The sequence below is a fragment of the Schistocerca americana genome, chromosome X (genome assembly GCF_021461395.2).
Source record: "Schistocerca americana isolate TAMUIC-IGC-003095 chromosome X, iqSchAmer2.1, whole genome shotgun sequence".
Classification (NCBI taxonomy): Eukaryota; Metazoa; Arthropoda; class Insecta; order Orthoptera; family Acrididae; genus Schistocerca; species Schistocerca americana.
Window position 1 is genome coordinate 1,002,666,062 of NC_060130.1, and position 24,614 is coordinate 1,002,690,675.

The following is a 24,614-nucleotide window of genomic DNA, read 5'->3' on the forward strand; positions in this document are numbered from 1 at the left end:
ATGCGCACATGTCGAGGAAGTTAGCAGCCCTTATCGGTGTATAGTAGATATGAAAGTATTGTGATGATATGAAAGATGGTTGTGAAGAAGAAACGTGTGGTTGATGCATGATGGAGCTCCAGACGGACGTAGTTTGAAACATTTAGCGTGTCGCAGACGGCTCCCGTGACCCATCCTCCCGCTGGTGGAATGAATTTTGCAGACACTCGACGCATGTTCAGATCTTCAGTTAAAATTGACTGAACTGCATAGTAACTTAAATTAAGTTCATCAGCCATCTGCCTAATTGTAAGGCTATGATCTCAGCGCACTAAGCCGCGAACTTTCACAACATTTTCATTCGGTTTTGAGGTAGAAGGACGGCCGGATCACGGTTCATCTTCAAATGATTCGCAGCCATTTTTAAATCTGTTGAACCAGACAAAAACATTTGACTGGCTCATACAATTATCTCCAAAAGCTGATTTTAATAGTTCGTAAGTCTCAGTAGCTGATTTCCGGGTTTTAAAACAAAATTTCACACAAACTCGTTGCTCCTCTTTTACATCCATTTTCACGCATACAGAAACTGGCAACAAGCCCTAACAGACCCGCAATCAACCAGCCGTCGCAACGAACTGCATAAAGGAAACGCTGTTTCCTGTCAGAGGGCGTTCAAGGACAAGGCAATGACTCACTTCCCACCCACCGTGTACCTGCCCGCCAAACCAGTAATCAGTAGTGGAACCATTCTTAAAACTTTCCAGTCACACCTCGCATACATTAGAAGACAGGGACAGGGAAAAATCTTATTGAGTTCTCTGATGGATGTCGTTAGGGGAGCATTTATAGTTCGTAGTTGTTCTCTGTTGGATGGTACAAATAAAGAGGATAGAGTGTTTGGGTGACAGATGTGAATGCCCATCCTAAGGGACATAGATCTCCTTCGGAATGCAGTACCTGTATGTAGTTTAGAGATGCACAGCAAAGCAGTAGCAAAACCCTTGTCCTTCTTCCAGTCCTTGTGCCAGTTCCCAAACTGTCTTTTATACCACCTCGTGTTGCAGGAGAAATCTTCATTTTGGCGCTGACCTTGCACACCGTACACGGTTGGCAGAGCTGTGACAAAATGTCTCCATTTCCACCGAGTGGTCAAAACACGGTCCTATCGCATTAACTCAGCTCACCTTGTTTCTACAGAGATTCCAGAAGGTGGTAGATGTAGTTCTCTCCGATTTCTTCTCAATGCCGACCTCAGTTGGGACCATCACATTGACTAAGCTGCTGGGAGGGCGGGGTAGACACTGAGGAACAGTTACAAGATGCAGAGGGACTGTCTAAAGCCACGTTGCAGTTTTGCTGTAAGTTCGAAAACGGTGACTCGTTTTGGGATATGAGAGTGGTGCGATATGATTCACCAGTGATTGCAATCATTAAAAGAGATCGCCATGCGATCCAACTCAAGTAAGGGGGCTTCCAAATCACATACAGCATTTATACCAGAAAACGTAACACTATCAGCGATTCTTGTGTGTGTCTGTAGAACCAAGATCTCTTTTTATGCAGGGTGACGGTAACATTGTCATGTGATCGAGTTTTCAATAGCGCTGTCCTTACGCGAAATGTATGTTGCTGGCGGTAGAATCCTTCTGTGGTCCGTTAGAAATGTCGGTTGTCAGTAGTGTTCCTCGAAAAGAACATCGTCTTTCCTCCAGTGATTCCCATTTGAACTACCTGGTGAGTGAAAAAGAAAAATTTCTCGCCATACGAAGTGACTCTCACGATCGATTTAATTACTTAGTCTCTCAATTTGACGTCAGTGACATGCTGCTTGGTGGATGGGGTGATGGCTACGGCACCACGGATATGATTCTTGACTTGGCGTCTTTTTCGGTGGGGCGATAACTGAATCTCTCGCCAACACAGGGACAGACGACCATCATAATAAAATCAGATGTATTGCCGAACTTATAATGTGATACGCAGTTGTTGTCAGTCCAGAGACTGATTTGATGTAGCTCTCCATGGTATAAACCTAACATTTACAACTTCTCTGTCATGGTACCTTAAGAGAGATTTTGAAAGTGAAGGAGATTCCTGTGACAATGGTAGACATTAGCACTCCATCATGAGCCAAAAATGAGTATAATACACTAATCGTGTGATGCACGACATTGCAGATACGAAAAGATATTTTTCTACCTGATGAGACAATACTAGAATATTGTCTATGCCATAGTCCTGCACAGGGTTTTCACAAGTAACGATACTTTAGCGATGTGAAAACGCGTGTATGGTCCGATTTCTTCTATCTTTGAAAATAACACGTATAAAATGGAGAAATCTACATTTCGCGTGATCGATCAAATCGTTGCCTCGGATTGGGTAAAGCAGTTTTTTTTTTAACTCATGGGTCTATGTTGGGGTGGAATTGTTGAGAACTACTGTATACGTCCAAGCTGCAGCTAATTGTTTTGCAGTGAACCAGGCTGGCTGCACCAGCGGTCATCAGGAGTCAGAAAACTGAATTAATGGATTAGCTCAGCCTGGACAGGGTACAAGGAATGCGCCGACCTGTGTGATCTTGCGAAGTGACTAGTGTGCTGGGTGAGCGCGACGTTGCGTGACAGAAGATTCAAAATGATGGATGTATTGATAACATCCGAATTCCTACCACTCCAATCATTCCCAGATGCCCTCCGTGGCCGGGGGTGGTGAATTCTGGCATACAGGCTCGTCCACGACTGCGGCTTGAGTTTCCTCCCGGCGCTGGACGTCGGCGGTGTACGAGTGGACGTCAGGGAGGTGTGTGAGCGGGATGCGCGAGTGTTTCAGTGATCTCCGACATGGCAACTTCTGCTGCAGATTGGACCGTGGCTTAAGTGTGTCGTGTTTAGTGCTTCTCAATACATCGCAGTGGACTCTGTCTTGCAGTGGTATTTGCTGTTGTCTCTATCCTATCACGCAACAGAGCTTTCCTTCTTCTGAATGTAGCGGAGAGAACCAATTTAGGAATTCTGTAAGGCTCTAAAAGCCTAGCCACGACGCCAAATTCCCGACTGATAGCAATCTCCGACATCTAGCCACAACAACTATTTACTATGGATTCGATAGTGGTTTGAGTGTGTCATGTTTAGTGCTTCTCAATATATCTCAGTGGACTCTGTCTTGCACTGGTATTTGCTGTTGTCTCTATCCTATAACGGAGTGGAACCTTTCTCCTCCTCCTTATTCCAATTGTAGCGGAGAGAACTAATTTAGGAATTCTATAGCGCTTGAAAAACCCAGTTGCAACATCGTATTCCCAACTGATGGCGATTTTTGACATCTAGCCATGACAGCTTATTGCTACGGACTGGATAGTGGTTCAAGTGTGTTGCGTTATGCTTCTCGACACGTTGCGGTGGACACTGTCTTGCAGTTGCATTTGCTGCTGTCTCTGTTCTATCACGCAGTAGAACCTTCCCCCTCCTTCCGAATGTGGCAGAGAGAACCGATTCAGGAAGTCTATACTACTTTTAAGAATCCAATCGCGACGTCAAATTCCAGATAGACAACTTAATTTTGCAATAGCTGTATGGTGTGCACGCATGCGTTCGGTACGGGCGGACATGGCCGGCGCGGCCGTGGGTCTCTCTCTCTCCCAGCCGACGTGGACGAGTCTACCCTGCATTTGGCGGATGGCGGATGGCGTGCTTCGTGATCGCGAGTTTGTGTGATCGTCAGCATTTTTTTTTTCACTAGACATGTTTAGCGAAAATGTTGTGGTGGAGGACGGTGTTTATGCCCTCAAACGTCGGTGCATATTTAGTGCTACGATCTATTTGTGATGGAAATTTCATTACTTCATTTGCATAATGTTTGTGTGTCATACATAAACGCTGAAAATCTGTTTTATTATGGAGAAGGATCATCGTATGGTGGAAGTGAGTGTTTTAAGCTAGCTATCTGACTCCCATAGATTCTCAAACAATTAATCTGACAGGGTAGCGCAGATGGATTATTTCACTCTAATTTTGATATCAAAATTGCACCAGCTTTCCCTTTGTCTGCAGCATTAGCCGATAGGAATACAGTATTCTGAGGAGAGATGAAAACTTCCATCTTCGTTCTTGGAGACGTTGGTTCACACAGACAAGCTGAGGGTGGCTTCTCGAGAAAGACGGAGACAGGAAGCGAGTCTGGAATTTGCCGATCAACAGAATGCCGCTACTTGATACTTTGTTAGGGGGCCGCAAGATCAGAGGAGGCTGATGTCCCGTCTGTGGTCAGTGGTATTTAGTAACGTGATCTGTAGTTAGGACATTGGGCAGTTTTGACTTTGATGGCGGCTCCTTGACGACAGACATAGGTGTATAAGACCCCAAATGGTGACTACTACACCGCACTTCATTGCTTTCCCTGGTGATGACAGTTATTATGTTAGGGGGTGTAGTCATGATGTCTACCCAAGATGGGAACGCTGTCTCCTGCAACTGATTAAGTAAAGAATATGTATCTACATATTATCGGTTTTTATTCGAATTTCACGTCGTGATATCCTTCCTCTCCAGCACAGAGTGAGTCTTTTTTCTACCAATTTCGTCTGGAACGGCTGGGGAGGGGTTTGGACGTCTTCTGATGGTGGCGCTGTGCACTAGCTCAATCGATTCCTGCATGTCAAGATGAGTGCACACATGAAAATTTTCCAATAAGACGACACGTCCTATCTGCAGGTGTAATTAGGACATGTAGTTTCTGGATGTCAGCTTCTTCCATCAAACAAAAGTGAGATCCAGATCTTGCTAATTGAATTTTTATAAATAAACGGTATGTCCTATGGTATATAATTGAATTTCCTGTCGCGAGTACTTCCTCTCCAGCACAGACGGCGGCTTAGAGACCGTGGCGGAATCCATTCTCAGTCAGGCATTTGCCTTAGACGTAGTTCTCACACGTGTTGGTATTCCACAGGGGTTTACCGAGTAAATGCTGCTTTGTCTGCGGTTCAGTCTTGCCGTGGTTGACGGAGCGTGCAGGCAAGCACTGGGTTGCTATAGGAAAAGAAAGAGAGAGAGAGCGGGCACATGTTTCGACAGGAATTTCTCGGGTGCTTTTGTTCAGGGATTAGCGTGACATCTGGTCTGTCATTTGCGGGCCCGACACTGGCGCGTCGCGCGGTTGCTGACGGATGCATCGATTTGTAAAATCCTGAGCAGTGCAAGCTGGCACTGGGTGCAGAATGGCGGGCAGTGCGTGCTTCTGGATCGAAAGATTTTTAACAGCGTAATTAATCGTGATGCGTGTTTCACGATGGCACTCCTTGCGCAATCGGAATGAAAAAGCATCGCAATTGTTTCAATATTCAATATATCACTGTCTGTCCTGTGAATTGTTTAAATAAACAATATTCCACACATTGTCTGAATTGTTTAAAAAATATTCCATACACTGCAATCGATTTTCCGCCAAATACTTTAAATAAATAAATAAACTATATTGTCGAAATTGTTTAAACAGTATTCAGTACACCACAATCGATTTCCCTCTAAATGGCATATCAACTGAGAGGAGGAGGGGTTGGGGGAGGGCTGGGGTTTTCCCAGAGGGGGAGGGATTAATTAACTGATCAGTCGAATAAAGTAGTCAATCAAATCGATATCAAAAGTGCGCTTGTACCGGCGAGGGGAAGACGGACGGTTGGAGGTTTCCTGAGGGGTTGGGAGGACGAGGGGGAGGGAGACGGATGGGGGTGACATGGAAAACCACCTAAACAAACAATGGGTTAAGCACCTGTCAATCAAAGGAGAAGTATAGGTTTGCCCCTGAATGTACGCTTGCCCCTGACGTAGGCAACACGCTATGTGGGGTGATGCTCGCTTTGTCCCCCTACTCTTGTATTCTTCGGTCTGTGAGTAACTACATCGACGTTTCACGTGCAGACCTCGTCTACGGCATCTCCAGTGACTTCACGGAGGAGATACCACTGCCACACTACACCTCAGCCCCACCTCAGACAGAACATCTGTGCAGTCACACGGACAGCCTCCGACCGCACGCACCGACGCGGCGCGGCACTGGCAGAGTATTTGTTCGTGCCTACTTACAGTGCTGCGTGCATTTTATGTTAGGCATAGGTGCAGTACAGCCAAAATTTGGCCTCTCTACTTGGGAACGCACTGCGTGATTACTGGCGATGAGATGACCCTGCAGATCGAATGTAGTGGCAAGCCGACTGTAGACTCCACTGACCGAGTCGGGCCGACTTACGACTCGAACGCCCTGACGCTGTTCATTTCTTCGACCCAGTGGAGGATCTGTCAATGGACGACGCTCCCCGTGCAACCAGTCAGGGAGAGCCCACTCCCGTAGTCACCAGTTACCCGCGTACACCTCCAGTTGTCACCGTGCAACCACGTGCACCTTAGCCTACAACCTGAACTTAGCACAGGGACACAGCAGTAAAAGCCAGCTCACACATGGCGAACTTGAAAGCGATAAAAATAACTCATTTTCCGCTTCTTTATAACTTCTGTATTTTGGTTTATTATTGAAATTAACACGGCTATTTCTATGTAGGCTAGTTACGCTCAGAGGTTTGTTTACATGTACTACACATTTTGTCTGTTTCAAAATTTGTGTTTTCTCGATTCGATATTTGTGTAATTACAAATTTGGTTAAATGCCTACTCTGAAGGTAATTTTCCATAAACTGTAAAATCCATATTACATTTCTTGTATTTAGAACTTACAGGGTGCCTACAAGCGTTACCTATAGCAATCTTGCATGAAAAATTTGAACAAATTAAGTGCTAAGACCTATATCTCCTCAAGATCGTAATGATGAACTAAAAAGCTTTAATGAATCTATCGATACCATATCCATACTGTTATGAGTTCTCCATTAAATGCGACAAAGCACCAAAAACAGATGTGAATAAAAATAACGTAGACTATAACAAATAGGCTTACATAGAGTTAAATCTAGCAGTTCACACACGGATTCGCAGGCAAGAAAAAATGTCCACAGAAGAGTACCCAACGAAACCATCTTCTGTTTTATATTAAACAACAACATATAACCATTTACTCCACCCAGTATTAAAGATGTGGGTAAAAATCAAGCAGAATACAAGTAACATAATCACAATGTAATTCAAAAAGTGAAATACACGCAATAAATCGTAATCAGGAACAGAACGTACAGAAAGCAGCTTCTCTTTACTACGAAATGAAAACAAGTATGGACCGAGATAATGGATCGATAAAGGTGCAGCACCCGAGATGGCCTGACAACGAACCAAGGGCTTGTTACAGGAAGTCCCTATTTGAGTGTCGCGCCACTGGTCGCAAAGTCATGCAGCTGTCAAATAGAGCGCCAGCTTTCTGGAATGCATCTCTTGTTACACTTACAAAACAAATCTGTTTTACTTTGTAATAAGTGCATTTATATGATTATAGCATACATGCAAGAAAGAATCACTAATATTCATCTGATCTAAATAGCAACAAGTGGAATTCTAACAAGTGTCGAAAAGTGTAATACACGAAAACGAAACATAGTGCAGAAGTCAATTTCATGGTAGGACGTGTGGCATGATAATCAATTAGCGCGATTCTGTGATTTAAAGATGTGTACAAGTACAAATCTGTATTGTCTTTCCCATTTAAATGCTATGAGTGGAATTTGTGGTATGTTATTTCTTTTGTTTTTTCTCCTGTACACCTTAAAGGCTGTTAATGCAATAGATGATGCTGAAAACTGGAATTTTAAGAGATAAAAATTATTTTATACGAAAACAAAATATTGTGCAGCTGCGAAATGTAGGACATGATCAGTACATACTTACGTCACACATTGACAAATAAGTTTTCCACGCCATTAAATGTAAAAGATAACAATAACTTGCTATTATGTATTAAAATAAATATACATCAAGTGCCTTGTACAGCTATTAAACAGTTGCTTAATTTGTTGCAATTTCAGTGAGCATTTTCTCAGTATTTGCAGTAGGAATCAGTAAGACGATTATTTTGAAGAAGAAAAAAAGCAACATAATTTTGCCGAGCTGTTCTGACAGATTTCCTGGTGTGTGTAAATCCATTTGCAGTTACTCAAAGGCTCACAAATTAGGGAATGCAAAGAAAAGGTGCCAAGTGTATACAACTTCCCTTTCAGTAATTGCCTTGAACACTTTGTGGTAGGAAAAATTTCACATGGTGTGGTTTGACATTAGCATAAAATTTATGGTTTTTTTACCACCACAATACCACACTTTCTAAATCAGGAGAATCAATAAACAAAATCTGGAGTCAGATATATACGAACAAAGCATGAAACTCTTTGGAGATAGGTCTGAAGTACAAATAAAATCACACCACTATGTAATCAGATTTTTATTTTCCTTGAAATACATTAAGCTTCCTCTTACTTTTATTTGCTACTTACTTTGACTGTATGTTATGATTCCTTTCTTTTACATAGTTATTCAGCGAAACATTTCAAATTGTTTTGGATACATCTTCATACGTGTTACTTAAAACATCATCACACAAACATGTATCTTGAAGAAATACGTTTAGAATTGTGCTTGAATTAAAATTAAGTTAAGAACCTGCTTTTGGTTACAATCAAACAATGGAAAATTTAGGATGGAATGTAACAATGTTAGAGAAGGAAAGTTGCTACTCACCATAAGCAGAGATACTAAGTTGCGATAGCCACAACAAAAAGATTCACACAATTATAGTTTTCTGCCATTAAGGCCTTTGTCAGCAATAGACACACACACACACACACACACACACACACACACACACACACACGTAAACGTAACTTGCACAAACGTCAGCAGTCTCAGACAACTGAAACCACACACACGTCTGCAGTCTCAACTGAAACCACACTGGTTTCAGTTGTCTGAGACTGCAGACGTGTGTGCAAGTTGCGTTTGCGTGAGTGAGTGAGTGTGTGTGTGTGTGTGTGTGTGTGTGTGTGTGTGTATTGCTGACAAAGGCCTTAATGGCAGAAAACTATAATTGTGTGAATCTTTTTGTTGTGCCTGTCGTGACTCAGCATCTCCACTATATGGTGAGTAGCAACTTACCGTCTCTAATATTGCTTCTGGTTACACATTATTGTAAAGTGTGATTCATATGACTCTGATATTAGTACACAAACAATACTCTGAGCTAGGTGACATAATAATTTTATAACCACTGTGGATGGCCAAGTTACACCACTCTCATTAATAATGCCAAAATAAAGACGTCAGCATACATCTGACTTTTGACCTGCACAGACTTTTGTGCTACAAACCCTACACTAACAGAAGCAGTATTATGGTTAGTTATATCATTTTTTTTCCTGACTTTGACACATGAATCTTCAAATTCCGGGTCTACTAAGACTAATGCAGTCATCCACATCAACACAATCAGACTGGACCATTCCGAAATCATCATTCAAAATCTGATGGTAGAAAGAAATGCTTCCATAACATGAAGAGCACAAACCCATAAAGTCTTGAAACGAATTCTTCTTTTTTCAGTTTCTAAAATCGAAATGTGTGAGATGTGATAATTTGCACTAGATAATTTTGTGTACAAACCATATCATGCTTGTAAATTATTAGTGTGAAACCATCCAGTCAGAAAATATTGGAATTTGATAATTATTAACACAGAACTGAATAATGCGGAGAAGGACTTCATTACTTTGGTGCAATGCTTTGTGTTTCTCTCTTTTGATCTATGAACCCTTTATATTTAATGACTGCCTCCTGTATAACCAACATTTAAAATATTCCAAAAACATAGGTTGTAATCATTAAAAACAAATCGTGAACTAAGCTTCTCACATTAACTAACAGTTGTGTACATAGTTCCGCGTAGTCAGCGCGTACACAGCTTTCCCACTAGAGTGCGCCCCGCTAAGCACAACAGCGTAGGCGCAGCGCTCGTCCGTCTCCGCACTACGAGATGGTGCTGCCACAGAGACGGACCAAATTCTCCTTCCGCCGATCCGCGTATTAATATGTAACGCAGCCAATGAGATTGCTGCTAATGTAGAACCTTTTCTCCTCACGGATCACATTCGCGCAGTGATACAAGAACGCGCGAGGTATTATAATGAGTGTACAGACCTCCGATTGATCAGTCTACATTAGTCTGTACTGGTCTGTACGAGTTCTACATTTGTCTGTACCAGTCTATAGTCAAGTTTAAGTCTGTACCTAATAAGATTACCATATTCCTGTACATAGCCATGAAGATAAATGTATAGACACTTTTGTCAAGTATCAGAGATATATGTGAGAATAAGATTAACGTACCAATACCAAAGGAACTTCAGATTGTCAATTGTAAATAGCATCCAGAACCAAGTTAAGTAATTTTTATGCTTGTTATTATTTTAAAAAATTATTCAAGTTCTGTTTACAGTTGGTTACCGTCAATCTGCTACTCTAAGCGTGCAAGTGGCATTTCTATCGTCTGACCTAACGGCAGAAGATAAACATGCCACGATAAGACCACGAGACATATTGCTGACACTCGCCTACTTCGTTAGAGCTACAAGTCAAATAATCTGATGGTGTGTGTACTGAAGGTCTTACAGTACGCACACCACACCAATTTTAACCAGTCTATAATTATTCTTACAAATGGTGTTCACCTTCATTCCGCAATTCGAAAAACATCGAAGCAGCAACAATTGTATCTCGAAAAATACGGTTTGCCAAGTTTCATTTTGACAATCGGTGGCTTTTGGGATAAGCGCTTTGTAATTGAGCGTTGGAGCTGCTTTTATAATAGGGGTTCTCTACTCTGTATAAGCTGACACATCAGAAAACTTTTGTTTGTAAAAGCAGCTCACAATTCTGATCAAATAAAGGGAATGTAAATGCCTTGTTAGCACCTGCCAAGTTTATCGAATTGTTTCCTATATTGTCAAACAGATATACAGTGTCAACAGGACATTTTCATTACTGTCAAAAGGAAAAGGGAAGTAATAATTACATTCAGAGCTTTCTGTCAGTTTCAGGAACAAGTTTCTATTTACAGCATTGCTGTCACAAATTAAACTTATGAATTTAAGTCGACAAGACAAGCTGAAAAAACACTAGTGTTTTTTAATACAGTTCCTGCCCAGACATCTTTTTAACTGGATGCAGTGGAACAGTTTCTTTCATGCTGCCAACTACAGATGAAACAGAAAAGCCAGAGCGTTGTAGCTTCAGTTCTTAATGAATTCTCACCAACCCCAGCTATAACTCCTACCCTGAACTGAAATTTTGGAGTGATATAAACCTTATCCAACTGTAAAATACATATACTTTCCTCTCCAGACAGTCTGGTTGCTACATTCTTAAGAATATGACAGATCTTCTGGAAACCACTCATCATTTCTCTTATAAAGATCACCCCCACCCCCCTCCCCACTCCTTATATTTAATCCTGTTTCATTTTGACCTTTCCTAGAGACAGACTTAGGTGGTTCGCTTAAATAATGAAGTACACTGAACAAAATTCTTGGTATTGTGCCGTCTCTTAATTTTGGCTGAGCTCCTGGGTATTTCTGCTCGTTTCCTAGCATATCAAAGTTTATTATATCCTCTTCTGACAAATGCTTGGCATGGGCCAGAGATTTCTTAGAATGTAACCAGTTCTTTGTTGTAATTGCTGTCAACTATTCACAGTATGTTATGGGGAAGAGGTACGCCGTGATGCAGCTTTTACCGCCACTGCTTGAACATCATGGGAAATCCTTTTCTGACATGAAAAATATTGCTGAATTAGTAGTAACACATCTGCTGTAGATGTCAAACAATGCTTCACTAGCGCGTTTACTATGTGGCTTCACTCACTTACATTATATTTTAATTTCATTTCTATTAAAAACGTCAGAAAACGCACCATTATAGACACTTTTGAATCTCTAGAAAGAAGATTAACAGAAGTACCACCGGTAGGTCTACAACTTTGCGTCTGCCGTTTTTTCTCGAAGTTCGAGGCTTTATTGTGAAAAGTATTGGCCATTGCTGCCCATTATTTCCTCCCATCTTTCAGGCAGCATACGAATCCTATGGCAGGACTGGGCGTCTTTTGAAGAGATCCATGAATCGATCCAATTTTCCCCTTGTTTATGCCACCGGACGTGCTGGTCAGCCACGTCGTGAGCCACTGATCGAAAACGGTTGTAATCAGACGGAACACTGTCTGTAGAATTCCGCGGGTGGGGTAGGACTTCCAATTTCAGCGTTTCCAAGTACGTTTTGAAGGTTTTGCGACATGAGTGGAGCTATGTCATTGTGCAAACACACCTTTTATATCTATCGCGGCCATTTGCCTTTCAATGCTCGGCTCAGACGTATCAATTGCTTAATCTCCTGTGAGTACTTCAGCTGATCTCAGTAGCTTCGAAAACATTGTCCCTTCCACCGCCTTGTTGGTCTTCGACGACGAAATCACAGTTCCTGAAGCGCTGAAACCATTCTTTTCACTAATAAGTGACCCAGCATAGGTACTACCCAGCATTTTATGAGCGTCAGCGGCAAAGTTCTTGACGTTAAAGCAGAAAATTAAAACTTCCCGCAAATGACGAGAATTTGGCTCGTAAGCTAACATGTTCAATCGAGAATAACTGTATGATTCAATCACAAATCGACTAATATTTTGATGGCATTTTGTTTACAAATACCTAATCTTACTGTATGACACATCCGACCTACCACCTGCACCACCTGTGCACAGAAAGTAGCGACAATAATTATGTGTGGATTGCCGACAGTCGCATCTTGCCGTTGGTCAGTTGAACGTCTCGTGGTACTCGGTAGCCATTTCTGTGCCAAACTTCGCAAGTGCGTACATTATAGAAACGTACTAATGTAAGGTTTATTTATTTATGCGATGCTTTCGTGTTATAAAATATTATTTTGTATTAACCGCAGAATTACTGGATTGATTTATGGGACAGAAGTCAAGGCTAGACTTAACAATTTTGTATTTAAATTACTGTGGTGCACTAAGCGGTATCGCTCATAGGCCCGTGTTTCTTTATCGTAGCAAAAGTTAACTTAATTCACGTTTTCCTGACGTTTATATAATATTTTTGTGCTGTCTTCTACATAAACAACAAATAACTTTGTAATTCTATCGTTTCATTTAGTAGTATACTTACAAAGCTAATTGTATATTACCGATGATTACCGCATACAAGGGTGAGAGAGGTGATGGTGGTACCGTAGTATGTACGGTGTCTGCCTTCTAAATTGGAATGCATCTGGCATAGATTTGATCTTCATCCGATTTCATAGTTTTTTTAAAACTTGTAACAGACATAACAGTGCAAAGAAATAATGGGACTGAACAATGCCTATCTTCATTTAAACAGAATTTTTTTTGTAGATGCAAGACAATGGAATTCACAATGACTGTATCGGAGAAAGATAATTAATACAGCTATGGTTAAGTGACCTTTTTATGACTCTTATGCCTTTTCTTTCCTTCTTTGCTGGACGATGGCTGAGAACTGATGGTGAAGCATTTGGCTTTAGCTTTCTAAGACCATCCTTTCGATTATTTTAGAACTGATCAGGAGCAAAATAAAACTGAGAAAAGAGAAAAATTGAAGTTGAATATATGTTAGGGCTAATATTTTAACTTTTTTTGTGGTTTACTTCAATAACTCTACCACAATTCCGCTCAGTGGAGGGAAGTGATATTCTTTGATGGGATACAACAATTTTACATAAGTGTGAATTCTTATCTCACGTGGTTTAGCTAATTCGTAAGAGAACTGATCCTTACATACGCGTTTCGATAGGGTCCGCCTTTAACAAAACACAGTTTTGTTTTTTAACCCAAACATGTTTCACTGCAGTTGCAGCATCTTCAGTGGGCTTTTATTTTATGGCTGTTAAAGATAAAGAATGTTCTTTACTGTTTGTATACATATCATCATCATCATCATCATCATTTAAGACTGATTATGCCTTTCAGCATTCAGTCTGGAGCATAGCCCCCTTATAAAATTCCTCCACGATCCCCTATTCAGTGCTAACAGTGGTGCCTCTTCTGATGTTAAACCTATTACTTCAAAATCATTCTTAACCGAATCCAAGTACCTTCTCCTTGGTCTGCCGCGACTCCTCCTACCCTCTACTGCTGAGAAAAATGTTTCAAATGACTCTGAGCACTATGCGACTTAACTTCTGAGGTCATCAGTCGCCTAGAACTTAGAACTAATTACAGCTAACTAACCTAAGGACATCACACACCAACAGTGGAGACAGGTTGCAGCCTTGTCTTATCCCTGAAACTACTCTGAACCATGAACTCAATTTAGCGTCAACTCTAACTGCTGCTTGACTATCCATGTAAAGACCTTTAATTGCTTGCAAAAGTTTGCCTCCTATTCCATAATCTCGTAGAACAGACAATAACTTCCTCCTAGGAACCCGGTCATATGCCTTTTCTAGATCTATAAAGCATAGATACAATTCCCTGTTCCACTCATAACACTTCTCCATTATTTGCCGTAAGCTAAAGATCTGGTCCTGACAACCTCTAAGAGGCCTAAACCCACACTGATTTTCATCCAATTGGTCCTCAACTAATACTCGCACTTTCCTTTCAACAATAGCTGAGAAGATTTTACCCACAACGCTGATTAAAGAGATACCTCTGTAGTTGTTACAATCTTTTCTGTTTCCATGTTTAAAGATTGGTGTGATTACTGCTTTTGTCCAGTCTGATGGAACCTGTCCCGACTCCCAGGCCATTTCAGTTATCCTGTGTAGCCATTTAAGACCTGACATTCCACTGTATTTGATGAGTTCCGACTTAATTTCACCCGCCCCAGCTGCTTTATTGCACTGCAATCTATTGACCATTTTCTCCACTTCCTCAAATGTGATCCTATTTCCATCATCATCCCTATCCGATTCTGCCTCGAAATCTGAAACATTACTGATCGTATTTTCACCTATATTGAGCAACTCATCAAAATATTCCATCCATCTGCCCAAGGCATCCAGGATTCACCAGCAGTTTTCATGACCTGTCCAAAATACTTGTCATTTCCTTCTTACCTCCCATTCGAAGACTGCTAATTACACTCCAGAATGGTTTTCCAGCAGCTTGACCCATAGTCTCCAACCTGTTTCCAAAGTCTTCCCAAGATTTCTTCTTGGATGCTGCAATTATCTGTTTGGCTTTGTTTCTTTCATCAACATAACTTCCTCTGTCTACCTGAGTTCTAGTATGTAGCCATTTTTGATACGCCTTCTTTTTCCTTTTACAGGCTGCCTTGACTGTGTCATTCCACCAAGCTGTTTGCTTCATCCTACTTTTACACACTACTGTTCCAAGATATTCTTTAGCCACTTCTAGTACTGTGTCCCTGTACCTTGTCCATTCCTTTTCCAATGACTGTAATTGACTACATTCAACTAACTGGTACCTTTCTGAGATCGCTGTTATGTACTTGTGCCTGATTTCCTTATCCTGAAGTTTCTCCACTCTTACCCTCCTACATATGGACCTGACCTCCTGCACTTTCGGCCTCACAATCCCAATTTCACTGCAGATTAAATAATGATCAGTGTCATCAAAGAATCCCCTGAATACACGTGTGTCCCTCACAGCCTTCCTGAATTCCTGATCTGTTATTATATAGTCAATGACAGATCTGGTTCCCCTGCCTTCCCAAGTAAACCGGTGAATGTTCTTACGTTTAAAAAAGGAGTTTGTGATTACTAAGCCCACACTGGCACAGAAATCCAAGAGTTGTTTCCCGTTCCTGTTGGCCTCCATATCCTCTCCAAATTTACCCATAACCTTTTCATACCCTTCTGTTCGATTTGCAATCCTGGTGTTAAAATCACCCATGAGCAGAACACTGTCCTTGTCCTTTACTCTAACAACTACATCACTGAGTGCCTCATAAAAACTATCCATCTTATCTTGATCTGTCCCTTCACAATGCGAATATACTGAAACAATCCTAATTTTCTTGCTAGACACTGTAAAATCTATCCACATCAGTCGTTCGTTTACATACCTTATTGCAACTACGCTGGGTTCCATTTCTTCCCTGATGTAAAGCCCTAAACCCAATTGTGCTATTCCTGCTTTGACTCCTGACAGGTAGACCTTGTATTCTCTCACTTCCTCTTCTTTCTCACCCCTTGCCCGAATGTCACTAACAGCTAAAACGTCCAGCCCCATCTTACTTGCAGCCTCTGCCAGCTCTACCTTCTTCCCAGAGTAGCCCCCATTGATATTAATAGCTCCCCATCTCATTACCATTTGTTTGCCAAGTCTTATCTTAGGAGTCCCTGGTTTGTCAGTTAGAGGTGGGACTCCATCACCTCCAAAGGTCCGAGACATTTTGCTCCGATTGTCGCCAGCATCATATTTAAAGTACCAGGGAAGCAGGTTGCTAGCCTTACTTGCCCCGAGTCCCATTGGGTATTACCCCTAACATGTCTGACATGCCCTGCCTTATTCCAAAGTAACTGGTATCCCGACTGTCGGGACCACTTACTTGGCCACTCATACGTTGCCCGTGGTTCATGTAGTAGGACATGCCTACAGGAACCCACACCATGAACCACAAATGTAACTATTACTTTTTAAATCATAATTACAGATAACTGAAAAAACATATAAAATTATGAATTCATATCTTTTTACCACATTCTGTGGTTTTTCTGATGTCTTGTGTTTCTACAGTGACTGTTTTTTGTTCCACAGTTTGACATCTGCAACCACTTACACCTTAAAGTAGATAAATTGTTTAAGCCAAAATTACAATTTTAAAATTGTTATTTCTATGCCTGAAATTAATTCTGTGTGTGTTTGTGTGTGTGTGTGTGTGTGTGTGTGTGTGTGTGTGCGAGAGAGAGAGAGAGAGAGAGAGAGGGGGGGGGGAGAGAGAGAGAGACAGAGAGAGAGAGAGAGAGCAGGTTTGAGGGTTTTTCATTATTATTATTACCAGTACTTTTTTATGAATGTGTTGTGTGTGAAAAGGGAGAGAGAGACAGTAGGTTTGAGGATTTTTTTTCTTTTTAGTGTGTATGTTGGGGGGCAGGGGGTGAGAGCTCTATAGGTTGATCTTGTCTAATAATTCATTGAGGGCAGAGAACAGAGTTCCATTGCAGAGAACTGTGTATTCATTTATCACTTGTTTTCCTTCGACTATGGCTTTATGTATCTGATAATTTTCTTCAATTATTAGGTTTTGTGGGGGGGCTGTTGCTGCATTTAAGAATTTTCAAATCACTACTGATGTTTGTTGTGTTATGTTTCTTGTCCATAAGGTGTTTAGCAAATGTGGAATGAGAGCTGTTACTTTTTAATGCTCTTCTGTGTTCTGTGTATCTGGTATGTAAGTTTCCGCTTGTCTGCCCTACATAAAATGTTTTGCAGTCATGTTGTTGTGTTTGTCTGTACTTAAATGTAAACAGTATGTCACCTGCAGATCGTCATGCCAAACAAAACGCCGAAATTGAATGGCTGAAGCAAGAAATTAGATACCTACATACAAAAAAGCAGGAACTCAATGCTGAACTATTCAAAATTCACCTGGAACTTGGAAATCACATTAAAATCTCTGAAATATTTAATGAAATCATGAATACAGTCAAACAAAACACAGAAACACAAATAAAATCAAAATAGAATAAATGACAACAAACACTAAACACTCTTTTAAAGCAAAACAAAGTTTTTGCACATGAAAATAGAAAGCAAGCAAACCACACATTCTACAGACATCTGGTCAACCTTACTGACATACAACTAACCAACCAAGAAATAAACGTTCTAGGAAAAGGCCCAGAATACAATGTCAACACATACATCACACACAAGACAGTGGAGAATCTTACCACAGAAAGTGAGTACATCATAAAAAAAATAAGAAGGAAACAATAACCCAAACTTCAATGCAGGTCTGACAAGAGAATTAGTCGCAGAAGAAATAAGATTCATAATAAAGAAAAACAAAACAACATATTAACAGGAACAAAAACTGAAGAAGAAAAAACCTCCAGGAAAATATGGACAAACTTAAAAACAATGAGGCAATCATTACGAGATCAGACAAGGCAGCACCATGATAATAATAAAACAGTATGAATACAAGGAAAAAACCTTAAATTTTCTGGAAGACAGCAACATAACAAAGATAACCAGTGACCCAACACAAGGATACCAGAAAAACGCACTAACATTCTTAAATCTCACACATATTCACAAATCAGAAAGCAAAATGGCTGAAAGAAAAGAACCCCCAAGCACCCACACTGAACAGCCTACTAAAGCTCCACAAGGACAGCATTCTGATATGGCCCATTGTCAATTTCAGAAGTGCACCCACATACCACTTAGCCAGAGAAATGCACACATACTTATGGAAGCATTACATATACACAAATAACAGAAGCGTACTCAACACTGAAGAGCTGATACAACAAATCAAAGGCATCAACATATCACAACAGCCACACTCACATCATTTGATATCACATCCATGGACACCAATATCCCCACCACAGAAACCATCAACATCATCAAACAACAATTAGAAGAACAAGCCAAAATTCCCAAACCCCACATAAAAGAAGTAGCTAGCATTCTAAAACTAATCATAGAGCAAAATTATTTTTCATTTGACAATCAATTCTACTCACAAGAAGACAGGCTTCCAATGGGGTCACCATTCAGTGGACTCCTAGCCAATATTTTTCTCAATCACACTGAAAATAAAATATCTGAAACAATAGTAAGACCCAAACAGTAACAGGTAATTTATTGGTACCATTATGTGGATGACACCATATGCCTGCTAGATGAAACACCATGACGCAACCAACAACTCCACAGTGATATAAACAAAGTGCACCCAAAAATAAAATTCACCATAGAAACAGAACACTACAAAAGGTTAAAATTCCTTGACCTCACAATATATAGACCCAACAACCAAAACCCCACTCATTGAAAACAACTACAAGAATGAATTACAGACAATCAGACAAATAGCAGTAAGGAATTGTAGAGTTTTGGTAGGTATTGAGTCCCATAAACCAACTTCTTACAGCACAATAACGATTTATTCGGATAACGTTCACAGGTTAACATCACAGTGCAAGAGTAAACACTCGGCTCCTTCCAACTCTCTAGGCGAAGCAGACCCAAAGATCGTAAATATAGCAAATACATATACATACATGCACGGAAGTACAGGTTATTACTGTACGATCGCTACAGAATGGAGATGACACAAACACTATAGATAAACTGAACCACAAAATTAAAACTAAATTAAAAAGGATACTGTGATGGGGCAGTAGATAAAGTGCGGTTGAAGAGTTCACACGAATGTTTGTTAAAAAAGGTTAGTGCAAATTTTAGCTCTCACGTAAGTCTCAGGGGATGATTTTCACACTTGGTGCATTAGTACACTGGTCCACACCTGCGTATTAGTTATAATATATATAGGAAACAAAAATTAGACGATTATTATAGCAAAATCAGTTTTTTATGACACAGTTCAATCACTATTTATTGGTGTTGTCCTTTTCTTTCATACTATGAAATTAGCACTGGTGAGACGGATTTACAGTTTTACTTTAATAATAATGTGCCTCCGAGCCCCCAATAGCAATAATTTAGGCTGCTATAAACGAAAATTACTCAATTCGAACAGAACCACAAGTCCCACTGTCCTCTTTGTTCTAGCAGTTTTGGCGCAAAATCATAGATCGCCACATGTTCACGTACGCCGATGTACCTGCTGGGTGGTAGACGGAGGTCTTTATATGTTTCACACGTACTTGTTTCATGTAGTCCTCCCATAACTTCGAAGTAAATTGTGATCCATTATCAGTCAACACCGGCTTTGGCTTCCCCAAGTTCTTAAAGTAATCTACTTCCAGTTTCCCAATCATTAATTTGCTGGTGACCTTCTTCATACCATATAGTTTTACATATTTGGAGAACACATCGACAGCCAGCATCACATGCTTTTGTCACCGTGTACTGCTTGGTAACAGGCCAAAAATATCAATTGCGAGTAATTCTCCCACTCCCCGGGGAAGGATGTTTTGCATTTCCCCTTGGCTGGCAACGGTACAATGTTTGACATGTTGATACCTGTCACAAGCACTCAACTGTTTCCTGACTCTTCGTTCCATATTATTAAAGATTACATAGTTCTGAAGTACCCCCAAACACTTTTGTGCCCAATAATGGCCATAACTTAGATGTGTATTGTTTATTAAAGATTTAACATGTTCCTCCAGCCAACACAAACGCCAGTCCTCCTTCTCCACAGTACCCCTTTATAAATTTTGCAATACTTCTCCAATTTTTCATGCCCCTTTGTATCAAAGTCTGTTTTCACCAGTTTCAAAATTGGGTCAGTATTCTGCACCTGCCTCATGTCTTTACATATTCCCCACATCTGCTTTTCTCCTTCCACTCCCTTCATATACATCATCACAAATTTGGCCGTGCTCCTCTCTTCCTCAACTTCTTCCTCACCTTGATTTGGCAAATGCGAGAGCATGTCAGCAACTACATTGTCAGTTCCTTTAATGTACTCAATCTTATATTGGAATTGCTGTAGAATGAGCACCCACCGTGCCAGCCTACGGTTCAACAGCTTGCAATCCTGCAAATAACTTAGAGCCTTCTGGTCAGTCATGACTATGGTCTCATGTCCTTCTAAGTACACCCTAAATTTCAGGAATCCCCATACCACTGCTAACAGTTCCCTCTCCGAGATCCCAAATCCTCGCTCATGCTTAGATAGCACTCTGCTAGCAAAAGCTATGCTCCTCCCATCTACTAGTTGTCGTTGGGACAGTTCAACACCTGTGCTGTAGTCTGAGCTATCTGTCACTAGATAGAATGGAAGTGACAGGTCAGGATGATACAATATCTTGCTGTTACACAAACTGCTTTTTATATTTTCAAATGCCCTATTACATTCTTCATTCCATACCCATGCCACATTCTTTTTCAGTAACTGTGACAGATTTTGTGAATTCAAACTCAGGTCATTTACAAATTTCCAGTAGAAACTGGATATGCTGAGGAATGACTTTAATTGTTTCCGAATCCTGCGTCTGGCACACTCAGCTATTGCTCTGATCTTATCGCCATTGGGTATTATTCCCTCCGAAGACAGTACATGGCCCAAAAAAATTATTTTTGCCTTTACAAAGTCATACTTCTTTAGTTTTAGTTTCATCCACCCTTTTTGCAAAGTTGTTAACACCTCTCTCAATAGCAAATAATGTTACCTCCAAGTAGTAGTAGCCACAAGAATGTCATCCACATAGATGCTTAGCCTCCTTATCAATTCATCCCCAGATACATAATTCAGTGCTCTAACAAAGACAGCAACTGATATTCAGAGGCCGAATGGGACTACCCTACATTGGTAAGCTCTACCTTCAAACAGGAAAGCAGTGTATTTCCTGCTTTGTTCTGCCAAAGGAACCTGCCAGAACCCAGCTGTCAGGTCCATACTGGTCATTATCTTTACGTTTTTGTAGCCTTGGACTAGTTGGTCCATATTTTCAGGGTGGTCAGTTTCTGGTATTATAATTTTATTTAATTTCCTAGCATCTACAACTAGCCATACTGATTTGTCCCTGTTTTTGACCACCACTATTGGGTTACAGTACTCACTACTGCATTTTTCAATCAGCCCCAAGCCTCTATGTGTTTTGTTTCTGACCCCTCAGCATCTTTGTCTGTTATGGCAATAGGATATGGCGTAACCTTAGTAGGCTCATGAGGCTTCACCCTGAGTATATATTCCAAATTTACCACTCTCCCAGGTCTGTCAGATAACACATCTTTATTCTCTACCCGTAAATTATAAGGTCTTCCCTCTCACTGTCACCAATACCCTCTATCTCATAGACCTTCACTTTTATCTCCTCAACGATCCCTACTTCATCCAACATGCACTGGGCCATGTGCAAGATTGCCACTAAATCATCACCTGTTGCACTTGCAAATTTTGTCTCCTTTATACATTCCCCAACATTCAATTGCAGTACCTGTTGTAATGGTGACCGGAACAGTCGCGGGGTTGAAGTAACGGGAAACGTGGCGGGACCCGTGGAGCAGCCCGTGAACAACACATCGGAGGGGACGGACACGACCAACGAAACACCTTACGACAACAACAAGAACGAGACAACAGAGTCAAGAAACCCTAACTAGACAATCACATCCACTCGTAAACAAAACACGAAAGTAAATACGCTATCTAAGGCGAGGCGATATGTCAAGTTAGACTGACTGGCTGAGCGAGAGGCAGTACTCTGTCAGGGACGCTGGAACCACGTGTTCCACTGTGGCACCCTCACGCTAAATGCAGGCCAGGAGGAGTGCTCCGCCACAGCTTACGGCACGATGGTGCAGAGACCTCTAGGGGTCTTCGAGGTCCATGACGTCTGGCGGGGATTCAAATTCCGCGGCGCGCGGTACCAGAATACCTGTCCCCCACAGTTATATTTGCCCCATATTCATTAAAAAAATCTGTACCCAGAACCATATTTATACTTAAATTTTGAATCACCAGGCATGGGTGACTAAACAACTCTCCAGCAATGTTTACATCTAACACAGCCTCCTTCCTCACTGGCTTGCTGTAATTAGCAGTAGCATTTTTTATTCTAACCCCTGTGACCGGGAATTCTACCATTTTGTCATTCCTGATATAATTGTAGAAACCCTCTGCTATCTCACTATCTGTACTACCTGTGTCCACCAAGGCTTCTTCACTGACTTTACCTATCTGAACTTTAACTATTGATTGCACCTTCCTAAAGTTTTTCTGCTTGAGCTCTACTTCTGCTAGAAGTTTCATTAGCACAGTACTTTTCCATAGTGAATACCTTCCCCCCATTGAATGATTCTATTTCATTATCCCGTTCAAATATTACTTCAAAAGCATCTTTGTGTTCTTTATTTTCGAAGCCCAACCATCGTAATTTTCTGGCAAAACTAAACTTCTCCTTGTCCCATACCTTTGGTCCCAACTTCTGTACATACTTAGAAAAATCCACCGAATCACTTGCATCAAAATCACATTCACTCTTCCCCATCCAACCAGTATTCCATTCAGCCTCTTCCTTACCCCCATACTGCTCATCCTCATACACTACATAATTATTCACCTTTTCAACTTCATCTCCCGCATCACACACTAATTTTCCACAACCTGTAACCCTGAAGTTACTCTCCACAGCACATCCTACCATTTCATTTATAAAATCCCCCCTTAAGCCATCAAACTCCTTATCCCCATAAAATATTTTCTTGAGTACACCATAATATGCCTCATCCTCAACATTTGACTGCTTTAAAATGTTCACATAATTATATTTCCCTACTGCCCAGTTTTCTGGAGTATATTTTTGCAACTATTTTGCCCTTGCTACCCAATCATTTAAGTTCAATGCAGATTCCCCTTTACTTCTCCACTGTTCATCATTTTTAGTTTGCTGTTTAACCCCATGCATGTAAACATTAGCGCAATTTGTTTAATCATGTTTCATGGATCCAGATACAGTTTCCCCACCAAAACATCACTTGCATTACCATTCTGCACATTACAAACACTTTCACCAGACATTTCAGAACCAGCCCCTTCTGGCTGCTCACAGCTAACCTCAAAAATTTCACCAGATACACTCTCTGATACATATTCATTTATCACTACATCAACAATAGGCACTATGGCCCCAAAATCACTACCATCATCTACAAAACCATTAGTTTCAGGCACCTTGGCCCTCTCAGGATTAATATTATCATCCACTCTATCCGCTTCAATTACACACAACTCAACAAATTTCTTACTATTACTTTCACACACACTTTGATCATCACAACATCCATCTATACCTTCAGACAGTGCCTTAGTCCCTAACCTGTTAATAATGCTCACCAAACCAATGCTATCTTTCTCAGAATTCACATCCCCGAACTCTTAACACAAAACGTTCTCAGCATTGATTTCTTCCATTTGGGCCTTTAAACCTCTAACATTCTTCCTCTTAAAAGCTCTCCTTTTGCCATGCTCCAAGAACCAGCTCCCCAATTCATTTTCGTCATTTAAAATGGCCTCCATACCACAAATTCTTTCCTCTGTCGTACTTCTATCATTATTGTCATACCCCCTTTTAGAATAACCATCCCTAGTCTGATTATAATTATTATTGTTCCATCTCTTGGCCCTCTTGTTTGCAACTTGTCTTGTCCCCTTTTGAGACAACTCCTAGTTTAAAGGATGCTGTCCCTGTTGTGTGATGTTGTTCTGTCCCCCTCTTCCAGGTCCATTTCCCAGCATTGGCCTTGGTTCATTTCTCACATCACTGCCCCTAAAATCCCTTTGACTGTGGCTCTCTTCATTATATCTTCCCCCATTTCCTCTCCAATGTTCATTTATATTTCTGTCCCCATGATGGCTTATTTCCCCAATTCCTATTTCTGAGACCATTTTGATGATTGTTACCCCAATTCATATTACTTCTATGTTATTCTCTATAGCACATAGCCTGCTCCAGCCTCTCAACAAAGTCTAAAAACTGCTCCACAGAATCAGCGGGGCAATGTATGAG